This window comes from Rhinatrema bivittatum, chromosome 7 (assembly GCF_901001135.1).
Source record: "Rhinatrema bivittatum chromosome 7, aRhiBiv1.1, whole genome shotgun sequence".
Taxonomy (NCBI): Eukaryota; Metazoa; Chordata; class Amphibia; order Gymnophiona; family Rhinatrematidae; genus Rhinatrema; species Rhinatrema bivittatum.
In genome coordinates, this window is record NC_042621.1 from 174,678,571 (window position 1) to 174,696,189 (window position 17,619).

Below are 17,619 nucleotides of genomic sequence, written 5' to 3' on the forward strand. Positions count from 1 at the left end.
AAAAAATTAAACCCATAATTTATCAAAATATTATCTTTAATGGGAAATTAAGCTGTTATATAGATATAGTTTTGCATACATAACTAAAAGCAGTTTCTTCTACCAACAGAACTCTCTTGCACACTGAAATACTAATGGAAAAAGGGCAAAAAATATTTTTCAGCAAAAAGATTTTGTATGAAATATTTTCCACTATGCGTCATGATAATTTATAAATTGTCAGTGTTTTAATTCACCAACAGGGACTGTTTAACAAAAGTTCCCCATGCTGAACTTTGTTAAAGGGACAAAATAAAATAATTTTTAAATAAAATAGAATTGAAATAGTTCATTTAGGTTTACAAGTAAAAAAAAAAAAAGACGTCAAGTGATTTCTTTACATACAGGTGAATTTTAAAAGCTGGCACATGCCAAAACTGGGAGATATGCAAATATGTTGGACCGGCATGCACCGAGCACATTTTAAAAGCCACCTGCGTTTTGTGATGCAGCACAACCCAGCCAGGGGTGAGAAAAGCCTGGGTGTAGTAAGAAAAAGCCAAGCTGTACCAGAGACAAACAGCAGAGGGTGATATGAAAGGCAGGGAGAACTACAACTCCCAGGTTTCTAGAGCCACCACCTGACCTATGGGCTGAGCAGGAGCTGGAACAGGTGTCAGAACTGAGAGGTAACAATTCTGATACAGCTGAATCCATGGAATTAGGAGGGCGTGCCAGTGTGGTGGCAATGGCCAGATAAATATAGCCCCTCAGAACAGGAAGAGGAGGAGATGGAGATAGGCTCTCTGATGCAGCAGTCCTCCAGCTCGGGGATGGACACAGATGAGGGGGCTAGGCCTTGTGCTCTCTTTGAGAGAAACCTCAAGCCCTGATAGGGGGCAGCGGGGCTGAGCCCAGCCCTGGGCAGCCTGGTGGATGGCAGGACAGTGTGGAGAAGGCGGTGTGACTCAAGTGAGAGGCATCTTGGGACCGGGACGAGCAGCAGATTGGCGGAGCGGGGCGAAAGGCCCTTGCATATGGTGGCAGAAGTGGGATGCTCGGAATTCGCCAACCGGTGGAGCAGTGCCCTGGGAGAAATGTACTCATGCGCTCACAGACCTGGTGAAGGTAAATGTGACTAGGACTGCCTGAATAGGAATGCTAGCTCGAGTCGGAGGGAGATGCCGAGGGGAGGAAGTAGTCTTGGGGGGAAAAAAAAGTGCTACCGAATAATAGTAGCTGGTAAGCGGCCATAGCTATGGGGTGAGGGGTGCCAGGAAAAGGAGGCAATAGGAACAGGAGAGGTTCTGGTGTTATGCGGCCACACTTGGGTCCTTTCTTGCTGGTCTGTTTTTTTTTAGGAATGGCGTCCGACGACATGTTGAAATGGATGGCCTCACAGATGCAGAAGCAACAGGAGGCGATGCAGCAGTTAATGCTTCAAATGATGGAACAGCAACAATGACAGCAGCGCCCTTTGCTTCAGCTTCTGGAGGAGCACGAAAGGTCTCACAGCTATGGGCCACCCAGCAGACTGCCAGACTCACAGGTACCCCACAGCCCATTATGGGTGCTACCGGGCTTGGCCGAGCGGACCCAGCTTTAGATATCCATTTGGAAAATATGGGGCCTGGGGATGACCCCGAGACTTTCCTCATCACGTTTGAATGGAGGCCAGTGTGGCAGGATGGCCCCAAGAACAGTGGACTGCAAGGATAGCACCGTGTTTAACTGGGCAGGCACAGGCTGGCTACTGAGCCTTGGCACCAGAGCAGGCTCTGAACTGTGCAGTGTTGAAAATGGCCATTTTGGACTGGTTAGGCATAACGCAGGACTGGTATCACCGCCAATTTAGGGAAACCTGTTTCCAGCGAAGAGATAGACCCAAGGCCTTAGCTCAGCATTTAAAGGATCTGGCATGTAGATGGCTGGAACCCGAGGGCAAAACCATAACCAAACTTATGGAGATGATAGTATTGGAACGGTATATAGATGCACTTCCACTCAAGATGAGGAACTGGGTGGTACGCCAAGGGGCGAGTGGGCTGGAGAGAGTGATGGTAAACTCACAGAGGTATTTGGAGGCAGAGGCCGCTGTAGAAGCATCTCCAGCCTATGTAAGGGGGAAAGGGCCCCGGGGTATATACATAATGAAGGATGAGAATCAGGAGATTACTCAGAACCTGGGGGAGAAACCTAGAAGGGCAGGAGAAGATGGTCAACCCGAGGAAGAAAAGGCTAGAAGCCCAGAACGCTATAGGAAGTCTGGGCTGCTGAAGTGTTTTAATTGTGGGGAGGCAGGACATTTCAGGAGGGAGTGTCTACGCCAGGCAGTGGCATATACCCAACCCCCAAAACAGGGGGGGAGGGAAACATTAGGGGGGAAGAATCCTTATTTCCAATGGGTGTAGGTCAACCAGCAACCTGTACAAGCCCTTATAGATACGGGTATGAATCAATCCCTTATCTCTAGGAAAATGGCCCAGGCAGTAGGATTAAACCTCCACTAACCCAAAGGGGGGAGGTAGCAATACAGTGTGTGCATGGACACACAATAACGCACTCGATGCATGAGGTCACAATCCATTGGGGGCTGTTTGAGGATGTAGTCGAGGTGGCCCTGGTACACAGGTTACCTGTACCTCTCATATTAGGAAGAGAGTGGAAGCACCTGGTGGAAATGCTAAAAGATACACAGACCTTTGTAACCACTAGGGCCCAAGCACAAACTCAAGCTGCCCAAGACCCTGAGCAGACAATCGGGGAGGTTTTTCCTTTTGAAGAAGGGGGAATAGTGGAGAGCCCTGGGATGAGTCTCAAATCCCGTGCCCAGAGAAAGAGGGAGAAACGCGGGCAAGTGGACCTGTGGGAAGGAAAATATGAGGATAACACCAAGGAAATAATGGGGACACTGCTTGCAAGGTTTCCTGAGTTCAGGGAGGAGCAACATAATGATCCGGCCCTGAAGATAGCCTGGGAAAAAGCTAAGTTGTCAAAACAACAGATTGCCAATAAAGAACTGAACCCCTATTTTATGGTCTATAAGGGTTTGCTATACAGGGTGGAGGAAGGGCTAGTGGACCAGGGACCGCACAAACAGTTTTGGTGCCTCTACATTTTCAGAAAGAGGTTCTATCCCTAGCACATGATCATCCCCTGGCAAGGCATCTGGGGATACATAGTACCTTAGCCCGGGTCAAGCAGAGGTTTTTCTGGCCCAGGATATACAGTATGGTCAAGGGATTTTGTAGGTCTTGTCCAAGCTGCCAATTGGTCTCTCCGAGAATGACCGCCAAAGCCCCCTTGGTACCCTTGCCCGTGAGGCAAGCACCTATGGACCGAGTGGCGGTAGATATAATTGGGTCTATAGAAAAGAGTAAGAGAGGCCATCAATATATATTAGTAGTGCTGGATTATGCCACAAGGTTTCCCTGGGCCATTCCTTTGAGATCCACGGGAAAAAGAGTGATTGCACAAGAGCTAGTGAGGATTTTTTGTCAGTTCGGCTTCCCCCATGAAGTATTAACAGATAGAGGAACTAACTTTATGTTCCGTGAACTGGTAGGTCTATGGGCCCAGTTTGGCATTAAGCATGTGCTTACTGCTGCTTACCATCCCCAGATGGATGGCCTAGTGGAGCGCTATAATCAAACTTTAAAAGCCATGATGCGTAGCTGTCTACAGAAGGATGCGGGTAATTGGGATCAGCTCGTCCCCGTTTTGTTATTTGCCACCAGGGAGGTACCACAAGCCTCCACAGGGTTTTCCCCATTCAAATTGGTTTTTGGGCGGCAACCACGGGGTTTGCTAGATGTCCTTTGTGAGCAGTGGAGCGGGGTAGAGGCAGACCTGCAAGACATCATAAGCTATATTGGGGAGATGAGACAGCACACTGAAACAGCATTAAGGATGGCCCGAGAAAATCTGACCCAAGAAGCAACGTGGAAGCCAATCCAGTTAGCTGTGTAGCAGTGAAGAAAATGAGAATTGGATGATGGAAAAAACCCTTTATTGAAATATGCCCGACTCTGGCCGAGTTTCGCTCTTTTATATAGAGCTGCCTCAGGGGCAATCAAATTAAGCAGGACTGAGGATATGCCTGCAGGGCCAATGTTACAGTGTCATACATAGGCTGAAACTTGTGCCTGTAGTATCTTGAAACTCTACTTTGATCATTTTGTTATACCACGAAGCAACATTAGTGAAGACGACTTCAGTCAGTCCGTATCAACAACATAGATTGAAAACATAGTGGCGGAGTCTGCCAACAACAGTTCATGTGAAGTCGTCTCCACTAATGTTGCTTCATGGTATAACAAAACGATCAAAGTAGAGTTTCAAGATACTACAGGCACAAGTTTCAGCCTATGTATGACACTGTGACATTGGCCCTGCAGGCATATCCTCAGTCCCGAGAAAATCTGAGGCAGGCTCAGGAACGCCAAAAGAGGTATTACAACCAAGGGGCTAGAGATAGGGAGTTTCAGGAAGGAGACCAAGTCCTGATACTCGTGCCTACGTCACCCAATAAACTTCTAGCCAAATGGAAAGGTCCTGGAAAGATATTAAAACATCTAGGACCCCTAAATTATCAGGTTAAAGTGGGTGTTAAACGCCCCCAGGTATATCACGTGAATTTGCTCAAGCCCTGGGTAGAAAGGCAGGGCATGACCGCGGGCATAGTACCAGAAGAGGAGGTGGATTTGGGCCCCCAAATACTAGAAATGAATCGAAAGGAAGGAGTATGAATAGGAGAAGAGCTAACTCCTATTCAGAAAGCACAGATAGAAAAGGTGATCAGGCAAGCCAGAGATGTGTTCTCTCCACTGCCTGGACATACAAAGTTAATCACACACTCTAGTCACTATACTAGGGGAGGTAGTTAGGAGGAGGCCTTATCGATTGCCAGAGGCAATGCAAGCTGAAGTTACTAGACAGATTGAAGAGATGTTACAGTTAGGGGTCATTGAAGAATCCAATAGTGCCTGGTGCAGCCCCATTGTTCTAGTACCAAAGGCGGATGGGACCCTACATTTCTGTATTGATTTTTGGATGGTGAATGCTATTTCTAGCTTCGATGCCTACCCTATGCCAAGAGTGGAAAGCTAGTAGAAAAACTAGGCACTGCACAGTACTTGACCACGTTAGACCTTACGAAAGGGTATTGGCAGATTCCCCTGGATAAAAGTTCCCGGGAGAAGACGGCATTCGCGGCCCCAGGGGGTTTGTATCAATTCATTTGCATGCCCTTCAGCTTGCAAGGGGCTGCCGCCACCTGTCAACGCCTCCTAAACTTGGTATTATGCCCACATATAGGCTATGCGGCGGCCTATATGGATGATGTCATAATCTATTCAACAGTCTGGGAGTCCCACTTAGTAAAGGTTAAGGTGGTATTAAAATCCCTAAGAGAGGCAGGGTTAACTGCTAACCCAGCAAAATGCTGTGTGGTGCAAAGAGAAGTCAAATACTTAGGGCATCTCGTGGGGAAAGGAGTGGGGAAGCCCCCGATAGATAAGATTAAGTGTACATTCGCAACCAGGGACCCAGAAGCAGTTGCGAACCATCTTGGGTTTAATTGGATATTATTGAAGATTCATACCCCACTTTGAGGACCTAGCAAGTCCCTTAAATGATATGCTGAGGAAAGGGTCACCGAACAAGCTACGGTGGGGGGATGGCTTTGAACTACTGAAGCGGGCCTTATGTCAGGACCCAGTGTTAAAAGCGGAGGACTTGTGCTTCAAACCGATGCATCAGAAAGAGGGTTAGGAGCAGTCTTCTCTCAAGTCGACAGGAGTGAGGAACACCCGGTGCTGTATCTCAACCGTAGGCTTCACCCTAATGAGGAGAAATATGCCACCATTGAAAAAGAGTGTCTGGCCGTTAAGTGGGCCATTGAGTCCTACGATACTACTTAGCAGGGTGCCCCTTTCTGTTGGTCACGGATCATGCGCCTCTGAAATGGCTAAATGTCATGAAAGACTTGAATGCTCAGCTAACGAGGTGGTATCTCGCCTTACAGGCATACTGTTTTGAGGTGAGCATAGGGCCGGCAAAGACCATATTAATGCAGACTCTCTCCTTCCCCTTTTGGGGGAGGAAATGGGAACCCTTAGTTCAAGGAGTTCCAGTGTTTTCAAAAGGGGTGTGTGTGTGATGCAGCACAACCCAGCCAGGGGCGAGAAAAATCCTGGGTGCAGTAAGAAAAAGCCAAGCTGTACCAGAGACAAACAGCAGAGGGTGATACAAAAGGCAGGGAGAACTACAACTCCCAGGTTTCTAGAGCCACCACCTGACCCATGGCCTGAGCAGGAGCTGGAACAGGTGTCAGAATTGAGAGGTAACAATTCTGATACAGCTGAATCCATGGAATTAGAAGAGGAGGGTGTGCCAGCGTGGTGGCAGTGGCCAGATAAATAGCCCCTCAGAACAGGAGGAGGAGATGGAGATAGGCTCTGCGATGCAGCAGTCCTCCAGCTTGGGGATGGACACAGTTGAGGAGGTAGGCCTTGTGCTCTCCTTGAGAGAAATCTCAAGCCCTAATAGGGGGCAGCAGGGCTGAGCCCAGCCCTGGGCAGCCTGGTGGACAGCAGGACAGCGTGGAGAAGGCGGTGTGACTCAAGTGAGAGGCGTCTTGGGATCGGGATGAGCAGCAGATTGGCGGAGCAGGGGCGAAGGGCCCTTACAGTATGCACACATCTCCTGCTGCATGCACAAATGAAAAGTTCCAAAAAAGGGGTGGGGAATTAGCATGGTCTGGTGGGGCATGGGCATTCCTGCATTACAACTTCAAATTAACACGTAAATACTTGTGCGCACAGGCATGCGCCAGAGTTAACTGCCGCGTAACTTTACTTCTGCTATGGAAGATGGGTAAGTAATAAAATAAAGATAGATAGCTGGGGGTTTAAGGGTCGGGGCTAAAAGGGGAGAAGGGAGACTATTAAACTAGGGGTGTTTGGAAGTCCTATCCCTTACCTGGCCAAACTGGGAAAGAACTGGGAAAACACGTAATGGCGTCAGTGCACGTGTCTATTAAAATCCCCCCACTTACATAGTATAAGCAGCATTTGCGCACATATGCATGCATCCACATAAAATTGCTTACACATGTACATGCAGTCAGGCTATTTTATAACATGTACACATATATGTACGTAAGTTATAAAATGGCCACGTCCCTGGGCACAGGCCAACAAACACATGTACATGTATACCCATGTGCCTGTTTAAAAGTTACCATCATAGAGCAGATATAAGTTCAGGCTTTATTTTTTTTTTAGATTTCAAATAATTTTATTGAATAAAAACAAGAATAATACAAACACAAAAGGAGCAAGTACAATGATTAGAAAAAAACAAATATAGAAAATACAAAATATTAATACAAAAGAAAGCAATATCATTAAAATAGAAAAAAGAACTACTCCCATAAAAAGGGGGAAATACCTCCAAACTCCTTTATTCATCCACTAAATCCATGTAAGAGACTGTGTCCTACTCCAAATCAGAAAAAGGAACAAAAAAAACCAGAATAAGCAATACATAATGAAACTATCAGTTCAAGGTTAAAATACACCCCTATCACTGAATAATCCCATCTTTTTGATTGATTGATGGATTGATACTAAGAAAGGTCTCCAAATTTTTGCAATGTAGGGGTAAGAATCCCTCACCGGATGTGTCAATTGTTCCATAGTATTAATATGCTAAAGAGTTTGAAACCATAAGGCCAAAGGAGGCACAGATACCTTGTGCCACTAACAATTAGCATCAGTATCAACACTATACCCTGCTAAATTATAACTAAATAATGCTACCACAGGGTTCTTGTGGATTCTTACCTTAATAATCTTTATTTATAAATTCTTGTTGATCACTTATTACAAATCAATTGATCTACAACTAGAAAATCATAACAGGATACTCCCACCAAACATGAAAATAAGAGCCCATCTCCCCATGTTCTCCCCAGCAGAAAAGATCCTTTTTAATATCCAAGAAGGATAACTTTCAAATAAGTGCATGCATAGGACAGTGGCATAACCAGAATTGATTTTTTGGGTGGGCACAAGTTTAACATGGGTGGGCTGTAGGCATGCAGATCTGAGACCTACTAGTTACATAAGAACATAAGAAATGCCATACTGGGTCAGACCAAGGGTCCATCAAGCCCAGCATCCTGTGTCCACCAGTGGCCAAACCAAGTCACAAGTACCTGACAAGTACCCAAACATTAGATAGATCACAAGCTACTATTGCTTATTAATTACCGTAATAGCAGTTTATGGATTTAACCTCTAGGAACTTATTCAAACCTTTTTTAAACCCAGTAACACTAACTGCTGAAACCATATCCCCTGGCAATGAACTCCAGAGTTTTACTATGCGCTGAGTGAAAAAATAATTTTCTTTGATTTGTTTTAAAGGAGCTACTTGCTAACTTCATGGAGTGCCCCCTGGTCCTTCTATTATCTGAGAGAGTAAATAACCAATTTATATTAACTTGTTCAAGTCCTTTCATGATTTATCTATTCTCCAAACTGAATAGCCCTAGCTTCTTTAGCCTTTCCTCATAGAGCAGCTGTTCTATGCCCCATATCATTTGGGTCGCCCTTCTCTGCACTTTATCCAGTGCAGCTATATCCTTTTTGAGATGCGGTGACCAGAATTGCAGAGTATTCAAGGTGTAGTTTCACCATGGAGCTATAGAGAGACATTATGACATCCTCCATTTTATTTTCCATTCCCTGCCTAATAATTCCTAACATTTTGTTTGCTTTTTTGATTACCACAGCACACTGGGCCAAAAATTTCAACGTATTATCCACTATGACACCTAGATCGCTTTCCTGGGTGGTAACTTTTTTTTTTTTATTTGTAATTTTCAATAATAGAAACAAATCAAAAGTTTGTAACAACAAAATCATGGAATGGTATAATCTTTCATAAAATACATATTGTATCTCTTTAAATCTTTTAACTTAATTTCTTAATTAACCATTACCATTTATTATATCAATCAAAATTTAGAGATTCTGCATGGTGGCACAGAGAAGCCAAGGGGAGAAATTAATAATAATATTATCATAACGATCATGCATAGATAATATACTATCTTTTCTTTTAATCTCTAGACAGTTGGGGGAAGAGGTAGCTAGTTTTCACTGTTCTACAAAATCCTTTAACTGGTCAGGCATAAAAAAATATATATAGATCATTTTGGTTTTTTTTATCAAGCATTTACATGGGAAACGGAGTGCAAAAGTGTAACCCAATGTGATTACTTCTTCACGGAATGTTAAAAAACCTGTCTGTCTTTCCTGTGTGGCTATTGCAAGATCTGGAAATATCTTAACAACTTTCTCATGAAATGTAATGGGATATTTATTGAAATATTTTTTCATTATTAAATTCAAGTCATTAAGACATGAAAAAGTTACTAACAAAGTACCCCATTCAATTACTTGAGCAGAAGAGTCTTCTAAAAAGTTTGTTAAATTTCCTTGAAACACCATTTCAATTCTATTATTTAAATTCTTTGGTTTTGGTAAAAAATAACGATTGGTGAGTCTTCTAAAGTGAAGCCAAGCGTCTCAATTAGAAATTTTTTAACAGTAATTAAAGGTGTTTCCCCAACTATTCTGGGGAAATTTAGAAATCTTAAATTGAATCACTTGGCTTTATTTTCAAGAGACTCAATTCTTCTAGACAAAGTTTCCCTGTCCTTTACAACAGCCACTTTAAATTCTAAAGACTTTTTCTCACTATCTTCAAGACTTTTTATTCTATCTACTAAATCTTTTATTTGTTTTTGTGTAGAAATATAATCCTGTTGATATCTATCATTTACCAAATCTAATTTCCTTTCCAGACCTTTGATATTTTCCCACATACCAGCCATCATTTCCCACAAGCTTTCTAGAGTGACCACAGCAGGACGTGCTAGAGATCCCATATCCTTGCTGCCAATAAGATGTTTCTCCTCCTTACTAGGAAGAATCATTGATCCCAGACCTCCCCTCTCTTTTTCTCGAGTCATGTCACTGGCAGCAATAACTGCGGCAGCTTCATCTCCAGGTCTCTCATCTTGGGGTTGTAACTCCCTAGATTCAAGACCTGAGACTGTGATATCCAACGAAGCGCCTCCTGGGGTTCCCTCACTACTTCTCTGCACTGCTGGTAACCCGATGTTAGGGTTAAGGGGAGCCTCCTCTGCCGGCATGGACTGTCCTCCCAAACTGCCTGGCACATCAGAGTCCTCGGTGCCCAAATTTCTTAGTATAGGTGAAAGCATGAAACGGCTTATCTCCTGTTGGAAAGGTGATGGTAATGGCAGGGAAGGATAAACTTTCACCTTCCCTTTTCATTTTGCTGGCATATTATTTATAGGGTATAAACTAATAATCTAAACAAGAGGAGACAAAACCGCACCAGCCCCAAACTATGCAAGAATTTTGCTATGCCTTACCATGTCTCAGTTGGCTCTTGGAGAAAGAGTGGACAATTCCAATATATTTGTAAGCAGAAAAAGAAAAAACCTTTAGCAATAATTCATACAAGATCCGCACAAAATCCGGGCAAAGCCGTGCGCCCCTTAGGCACGCACGACTTTGGCGGCGCGCTGGCATCTTTGCAAGCCGCTAATAGCCCGATGATAAGGTCTACTTCCAGGTCCAGCCTCCGGGACCCTCCCCCCCACATCAGAAATTGCAGCTGAAAGGAGTTACCATTGAGGTAGCAGAACAGCTCACCCCCGGGGCTCAAGCAGCTTTTTTTTTTTTCCAGGTAATGGGGCTTCAGAAGCTCTTTCTCCGCCAGCCTCCTGGGTGGTAACTCTTAAGATAGAACCTAACATTGTGTAACTACAGCAAGGGTTATTTTTCCCTATATGCATCACTTTGCACTTGTCCATGTTAAACTTCATCTGCAATTTGGAAGCCCAATCTTCCAGTCTCTCAGGGTCCTCCTGCATTTCATCACAATATGCTTGAGATTTAACTACTCTGTATAATTTTATGTCATCCGCAAATTTGATCACCTCACTCGTCGTATCTCTTTCCAGATCATTTATAAATATTTTAAAAAGGACAGGTCTAAGCACAGATCCCTGAGGCACTCCACTGTTTATCTTTTTCCACCGTGAAATCTGACCATTTAATCCTACTCTCTGTTTCCTGTCTTTTAACCAACTTGCAATCCACAAAAGGACATCGCCTCCTAGCCCATAACTTTTTAGTTTTCTTAGAAGCCTCTCATGTGGGACTTTGTCAAATGCCTTCTGGAAAGCAAATGTTGCTTACCTGTAACAGGTGTTCTCACAGGACAGCAGGATGTTAGTCCTCACATATCGGTGTCATCACAGGATGGAGCCCAATCATAGAACACTTTTTTCAAAGTTTCTAGAACTTTGACTGGCCCCTACTGGGCATGTCCAGCATGGCACTAACCCTGCAGCCAGCAGTGGTCCCCCTTCAGGCTTCTTTAAAAAGCTACAGGAAGTGCCAAAAAATAAAATAAGAAATGTAACAAACCCAACACCGTGGGGTGGCAGGAGAGTTTCGTGAGGACTAACATCCTGCTGTCCTGTGAGAACACCTGTTACAGGTAAGCAACATTTGCTTTCTCACAGGACAAGCAGGATGGTAGTCCTCACATATGGGTGAGTACCGAGCTGAGGATGTCCGAGTATGCACCAAATGTACCCAAAGACATGCAACAAGCACAACAACTGGGGTAGAATTTGGTAGAGGGCATCCTGAACTCTAACGGGCAGGCGGAAGGATGTTGGTACGTCAAGTTGTGAATAGGTTACGCAGGACAGATTGGCCGAAGATGGAATCTTGCCTTCCGGCCTTGTCCAAGCAATAGTGGTCTGTAAAGGTATGGAGAGAACTCCAGGTGGCAGCCCTGCAAATGTCAGGAAGCGGCACTGATCATAGGTGTGCTACTGAAGTCACCATGGCCCTCACAGAGTGTGCTTTAACATGGTCTTGAAGTGGAATGCCTGCTTGCTGATAGCAAAAGGATATGCAGTCCACTAACCAGGAGGAGAGAGTCTGCTTACCCACAGGCTGCCCCAATTTGATGGAATGGAAAGAGACAAACAATTGAGTACATTTCCTGTGGGCAGCTGTACAGTCTAAGTAGAATGCTAGATCCCGTTTACAGTCAAGAGTATGCAGAGCCTGCTCTCCTGGATTGGAATGGGGCCTGGGAAGTAAGGTAGGTAGTATAATGGATTGATTGAGATGAAACTCTGATACTACCTTAGGCAAGAACTTAGGGTGAGTGCGGAGTACTGCTCGGTCCTGCAGAAGTTTAGTATAAGGCGGATAGGTAACTAGGGCCTGTAACTCACTAACTCTGCGAGCCGAAGTGATTGACAAAAGGAAGATCACTTTCCATGTGAGATAGCGAAGTTCACAGGATTGGAGAGGCTCGAATGGTGGTTTCATGAGCCTTCCTAAAACCAGGTTGAGGTCCCAAGAAGGGGCCGGAGGACACAGTGGAGGCTTGAGGTGAAGCAAGCCCTTCAGAAAACGTATTACAAGTGGTTGTACTGATATGGGAACATCCCCAACACCTTTATGGAAGGCCACTGCACTAACATGCATTCTGATGGAGGAAGTTTTTAGACCTGACTCCGACAAGTGCCAGAGATAGTCCAGAAACTTTGTGATTGGACAGGTAAAGGGGTCAAGGGATTGAGAAGAGCACCATGACTGAAACCTGTTCCATTTGTAAGAATAAGATTTTCTCGTGGAAGGCTTCCATGAAGCAATCAGGACATGGGAAACTGATTTAGAAAGGTTAAGTGGCTGAAGGATTAACCTTTCAACATCCATGCCGTCAGGGACAAGGCTTGAAGATTGGGGTGGCGCAGGCACCCGTCGTTTTGCGTAATCAGAAGTGGGTCCTTTCCCAAGGGAATGTGCCTGCAAATGGAGAGATCCTGAAGTATTGGAAACCACACGGCGAGGCCAGTGAGGTGCTATCAGGATCATGGTTCCCTTGTCCTGACATAACTTCACGAGAGTCTTTGAGAGAAGTGGAAGTGGAGGGAATGTATATAGGAGACCTGTCACCCACGAGAGGGAGAATGCATCTCTTGGTTGTGAGTGTTGGCTGCGAGTGAGAGAGCAAAGGTTCTCTACTTTGCGGTTTTGACATGTCGCAAAGAGATCTATATGAGGGTAACACCATTGTTGGAAGATCGAGTCCGCCACTAAGGGGTTGAGAGACCACTCGTGCGGTTGAAAGGCGCGACTTAGCTTGTCTGCCAACACATTGTCCACTCCCGGCAAGTAGGTGGCCCTGAGGTACATTGAATGGGAGAGGGCCTCCGCCCATATCTGCGCAGCTTCCTGGCATAGTAGGTAGGAGCCCATCCCTACCTGTTTGTTGATGTACCACATGGCCACCTGGTTGTCCATCTGAATCAGGATGACTTGGTTGGAGAGGCGATCCTGAAATACCCTGAAAGCATATCTGATTGCTCGAAGCTCCAGGAAATTGATTTGGTGTTTGGCTTCCTCTGGAGACCAATTTCCTTGCGTCTGCAGATTGGCCACATGGGCTCCCCAGCTGAGATTGGAAGCATCGATGGTGAGAATTATTTGAGGGTCTGGATCCTGGAAGGGCAAGCTTTGGAGGAGATTGATCTGATTTTTCCACCAGTCGAGAGACTGACGGAGTGAGTCGGTGATGTGGACAATGATCAACAGGGGCTGAATGCATTGAGTCCATTGTGACCTTAGAGTCCACTACATGACTCTCATGGCTAGGTGGGCCATTGGAGTGACCTGAACTGAGGACGCCATGTGTCCCAGTAGGATGAGAAAGTGGCGTGCAGTCATGTAGTGCTGAGACTGCAGCTAGCGTGCAAGAGAGACGAGAGTGAGAGCTCGTTGTAGAGGTAGAAAAGCTTTTGCCTGCAAGGTGTCCAAGTCTGCCCCAATGAATGATAAGGTTTGATATGGGACTAAGTAGGATTTGTCATAGTTGACGAGAAATCCTAGTGAAATCAGGGTGTGAAAGTTAAGATGTAGGGACGACAGAGCAGTTTGCTGAGTAGGAGCCCTGATCAACCAATCGTCTAGATAGGGGTAGACATGAACACCTTGGGTCCTGAGGAAGGCTGCAACTACTACGAGACATTTCGCGAAGACTCGTGGTGCAGACATGACACCGAATGGAAGCACTCGGTACTGATAGTTCTTGGGGCCTACCAGAAATCTCAGGTATTTGCGATGAGATGGAGTTATCGCAATATGAGTGTATGCATCCTGGAGGTCTAGAGAGCAGAGCCAGTCTCCTTTTTGCAGAAGAGGAAGGAGGGAATACAAGGTTACCATCTTGAACTTTTCTCGTTGGAGGTACTTGTTGAGGGCACATAGGTCCAGAATTAGACGAATACCATCTGAATTTTTGGGGATTAGAAAGTACCAGGAATAGAATCCTAGGCCTTGTTGGGAATAAGGCACTGGTTCTATTGCTCTGGACTGGAGAAGGAGGGAGACCTCCTGTTTCAGAAGTGGTGAGTGGTTGGATGTTCCCCACATCAGCAGAGGTGGGGAGTCTGGTGAGATGGAGAGAAAATTCAGGTGATAACCCTGAGAGATTATGGCGAGGACCCACTGGTTTGAGGTGATTGTGTGCCACTTGTTGTGGAAATGGCACAAACGACCTCCCACTGGTATCTGAGGCAGTGGAAGCTGGCTGCTGCTCTCTATGCAGGAGTCAAAAACCGGAAGCAGGGCCTGGCTTAGGAGCTGCTTGTGGCTTTTGTTTTCGTATCTGACGAGACTGGGCTTTTTGGAAAGGTCTCATGGAACGAGTCCAAGACGGTGGTGGATAGGACTTCTTGGGATAGAAGAATGACCTTTTAGTATCCTTCCTGAATGGATGCTAGGAGGCATACTCAGAAGGCATCAGAGAGAGCTGTCTCAGGGTCCCTCATGATGGTCCTTGAGTTCCGCCACCGTTCGTTGAATCCGTTCGCTGAACAGATTGTCTCCTACCAGGGCAGGTCAGACAATCTGTCCTGCACTTCAGGGAGAAGGTCCGAAGACTTGAGTCAGGCCCATCTTCTCGCCGAGATAGCAGTTGCAGATAGCCTGGTAGCAGTGTCAAAGATATCGTAAGATGATCTTATCTCATGCTTGCCCGCCTCAAAACCCTTGTTTACTAGGGTTTGGAGCTGATCTTGAAATTGCTGAGGCAGGGAGTCTGTCAAGTCTTGTATCTGCTTAAATAAGACCCTGTTGCATTGGGTCATATAGAGCTGATAAGAGGCGATTCAAGAGATGAGCATTGAGCCCTGGAAGACCCGGCGACCAATGGCATCTAGAATTTTTTGCTCCTTGCCTGGGGGAAAGGAAGTGTGAGGTTTTGATCTCTTTGCCCTCTTTTGGGCAGATTCCACGACGACAGAGTGGTGATCCAATTGAGATTTTTGAAAACCTGGGGCTGACTGTACCAAATAAGTGGTATCAGCCTTCCTGTTGACTGGAGCAACAGAGCCAGGGTGTTCCCAGTTCTTTTTGAGGAGATCTAGAAGAACTTGGTGAATAGGGATGGAGGTTATTTCCTTGGGAGCATCCAGGAATTGCAACAGCTCCATCATTTGGTGCCTGTCATCGTGTTTGGTCTGTAATTGGAAGGGAACCAATTCAGATATCTCCTTCACAAAGTTTATGAAGGAAAGGTCCTCTGGAGGAGAATGCTTTCTGCTTTCAGAAGGAGAAGGTGGTCAAGGCAGGAAATCGGTGTCTGGTGAAGAATCATCTGTCCAGGTATCATAGGGATCGGCATCTTCCCCTCTAGGGGCCCTAGGGGGATGGGATGGTGGAATCCCTGAAGGTCCTGGTCTAGGCTCCGAATGAATCAAAGGAATAATTGGAGGCATCAATGAAGGCATCAAAGGCACCAGTGCAGGCATCAAGGGCATCGATGAATGGATCAGTGGCACGAATGGATGTATCGGCATCGATGGCTGAGGCATCGGTAGGACTCCCGATGGAGGGATGCGGAACAGTGTTTCCCCTCCCGATGACAAGGTAAGTGGAGAGGGCACCGGAGCCATCAATGACCCAGGATCCATCGGTGGAAAAGCGGCGATGAGCGCTTCATTTTTCAAGAGCAACAGTGCCAATGCTGCTGGAATTGGGTCAGCGGTCAGTTCCATGATCAGTACCGGTGTCTGTGCCGGAGGAACTTGGATTCGATGCATTGCCTTGTCGATGGCCTCCTGAACCAGCCGGTCCAGTTCTTCTTGGAGACCTGGAGCAAGCAGCCCCGGCTCCGGAACAGAAAAAGGAGGCAGAGGCATAGCCAGAGGGACCACTGTTAAAGGCGAAGTCGTGGCTCCCAATCCCCTTTTGGGTGAGGTTGCCTCGGTGACCTGGTCGCCGAAAAGGTCGGTGCCTTTTCTGGACGGGGTTTCTTCGATGGCAGCTCAGACAATGGTGAGGTCGATGATTTCACTCTCTCGATGGTCCGAGACTTTCGATGTCGGTGGCGATGTTTTTCTCTACGATCCCCTCGGTCCTGAGGGGCAGTAGAGGTGGTTGAAGGCCGAGAAGTTATCGATGCTGGACGATCACGGGCCGGTGATTGATACTGGCATGAAGTTGATGGTGCCGGTTCTGATGATGTCAATGTAATAGATGGCGTCAGGGTTTGAGCATGGAAGAGAAGTTCCATCTTCTCCATTCTGGCCTTGCGACCTTTTGGTGTCATTAGGGCACATTTGGTGCAGGTCAGGACATCGTGCTCACATCCGAGACACATTACACAGACCTAATGAGGATCTGTTATAGACATGGTGCGACTGCAGTCCGGGCACAGACGGAACCCCGGCACCATGGCCATGAAAAACTTGAGCCGCGGTACGGTCGATGGCCAGTAGGCCGCGAGGGCCAAACTCGACAGGAATCAACCGAAAATGAGAAAAAACTTACCGGAGTACCGCGGAGTCAAAAATTTTAAGGAGGGACCCCTGTGGGGTATGAAACTTTTTAATAATTCCGTGAGGAAAATTCCTGTCAGGAATCTCTATGGAGCTCCTTAACCACGTGGCTACTGCTGCGCGGAAAAAAGAAGACTGAAGGGGGACCCCTGCTGGCTACAGGGTTAGTGCCATGCTGGGCATGCCCAGTAGGGGCCAGTCAAAGTTCTAGAAACTTTGACAAAAGTTTTCCGTAATTGGGCTCCATACTGTGATGTCACCCATATGTGAGGACTACCATCCTACTTGCCTGTGAGAAATCCAAATATACCACAACTAACGGTTCAACTTTGTCCACCTGTATTCTTATTGATAAATAATGCCATATACTGCACCCTACAATGGCTTTCTAAGTAGTTTGCAACAGTCATTATGCATCATCTAAAAAGCAAAGAAAACAATCAGATCCAATCAATAATGTAGTAAAGCAAAAATTAATGTATTCTTTCATGAATCCTCTTTGCAGAAAGCCAGAAATCTTCATAACTACAATAAGACATCATTAATCATCAGAACAAATGCAGAGCTAGGACAATTCACTTTATAACTAGCATGAAAAAAAAAAATTCAAATTCTGGTGTCACCTCAGCAAGAAATATCCCTCCACTGCTATTTTGTGAAGTAAC

At 45.8% G+C, this 17,619-nt stretch overlaps 1 protein-coding gene across 1 annotated transcript in view; it reads right to left on the bottom strand.

The window, feature by feature from the left end:
* The window catches only part of LRMDA (leucine rich melanocyte differentiation associated), a 2,937,053-nt gene that overhangs the window by 1,467,068 nt on the left and 1,452,366 nt on the right, over positions 1 to 17,619 (bottom strand). The gene's annotated exons all lie outside the window — the stretch shown is intronic.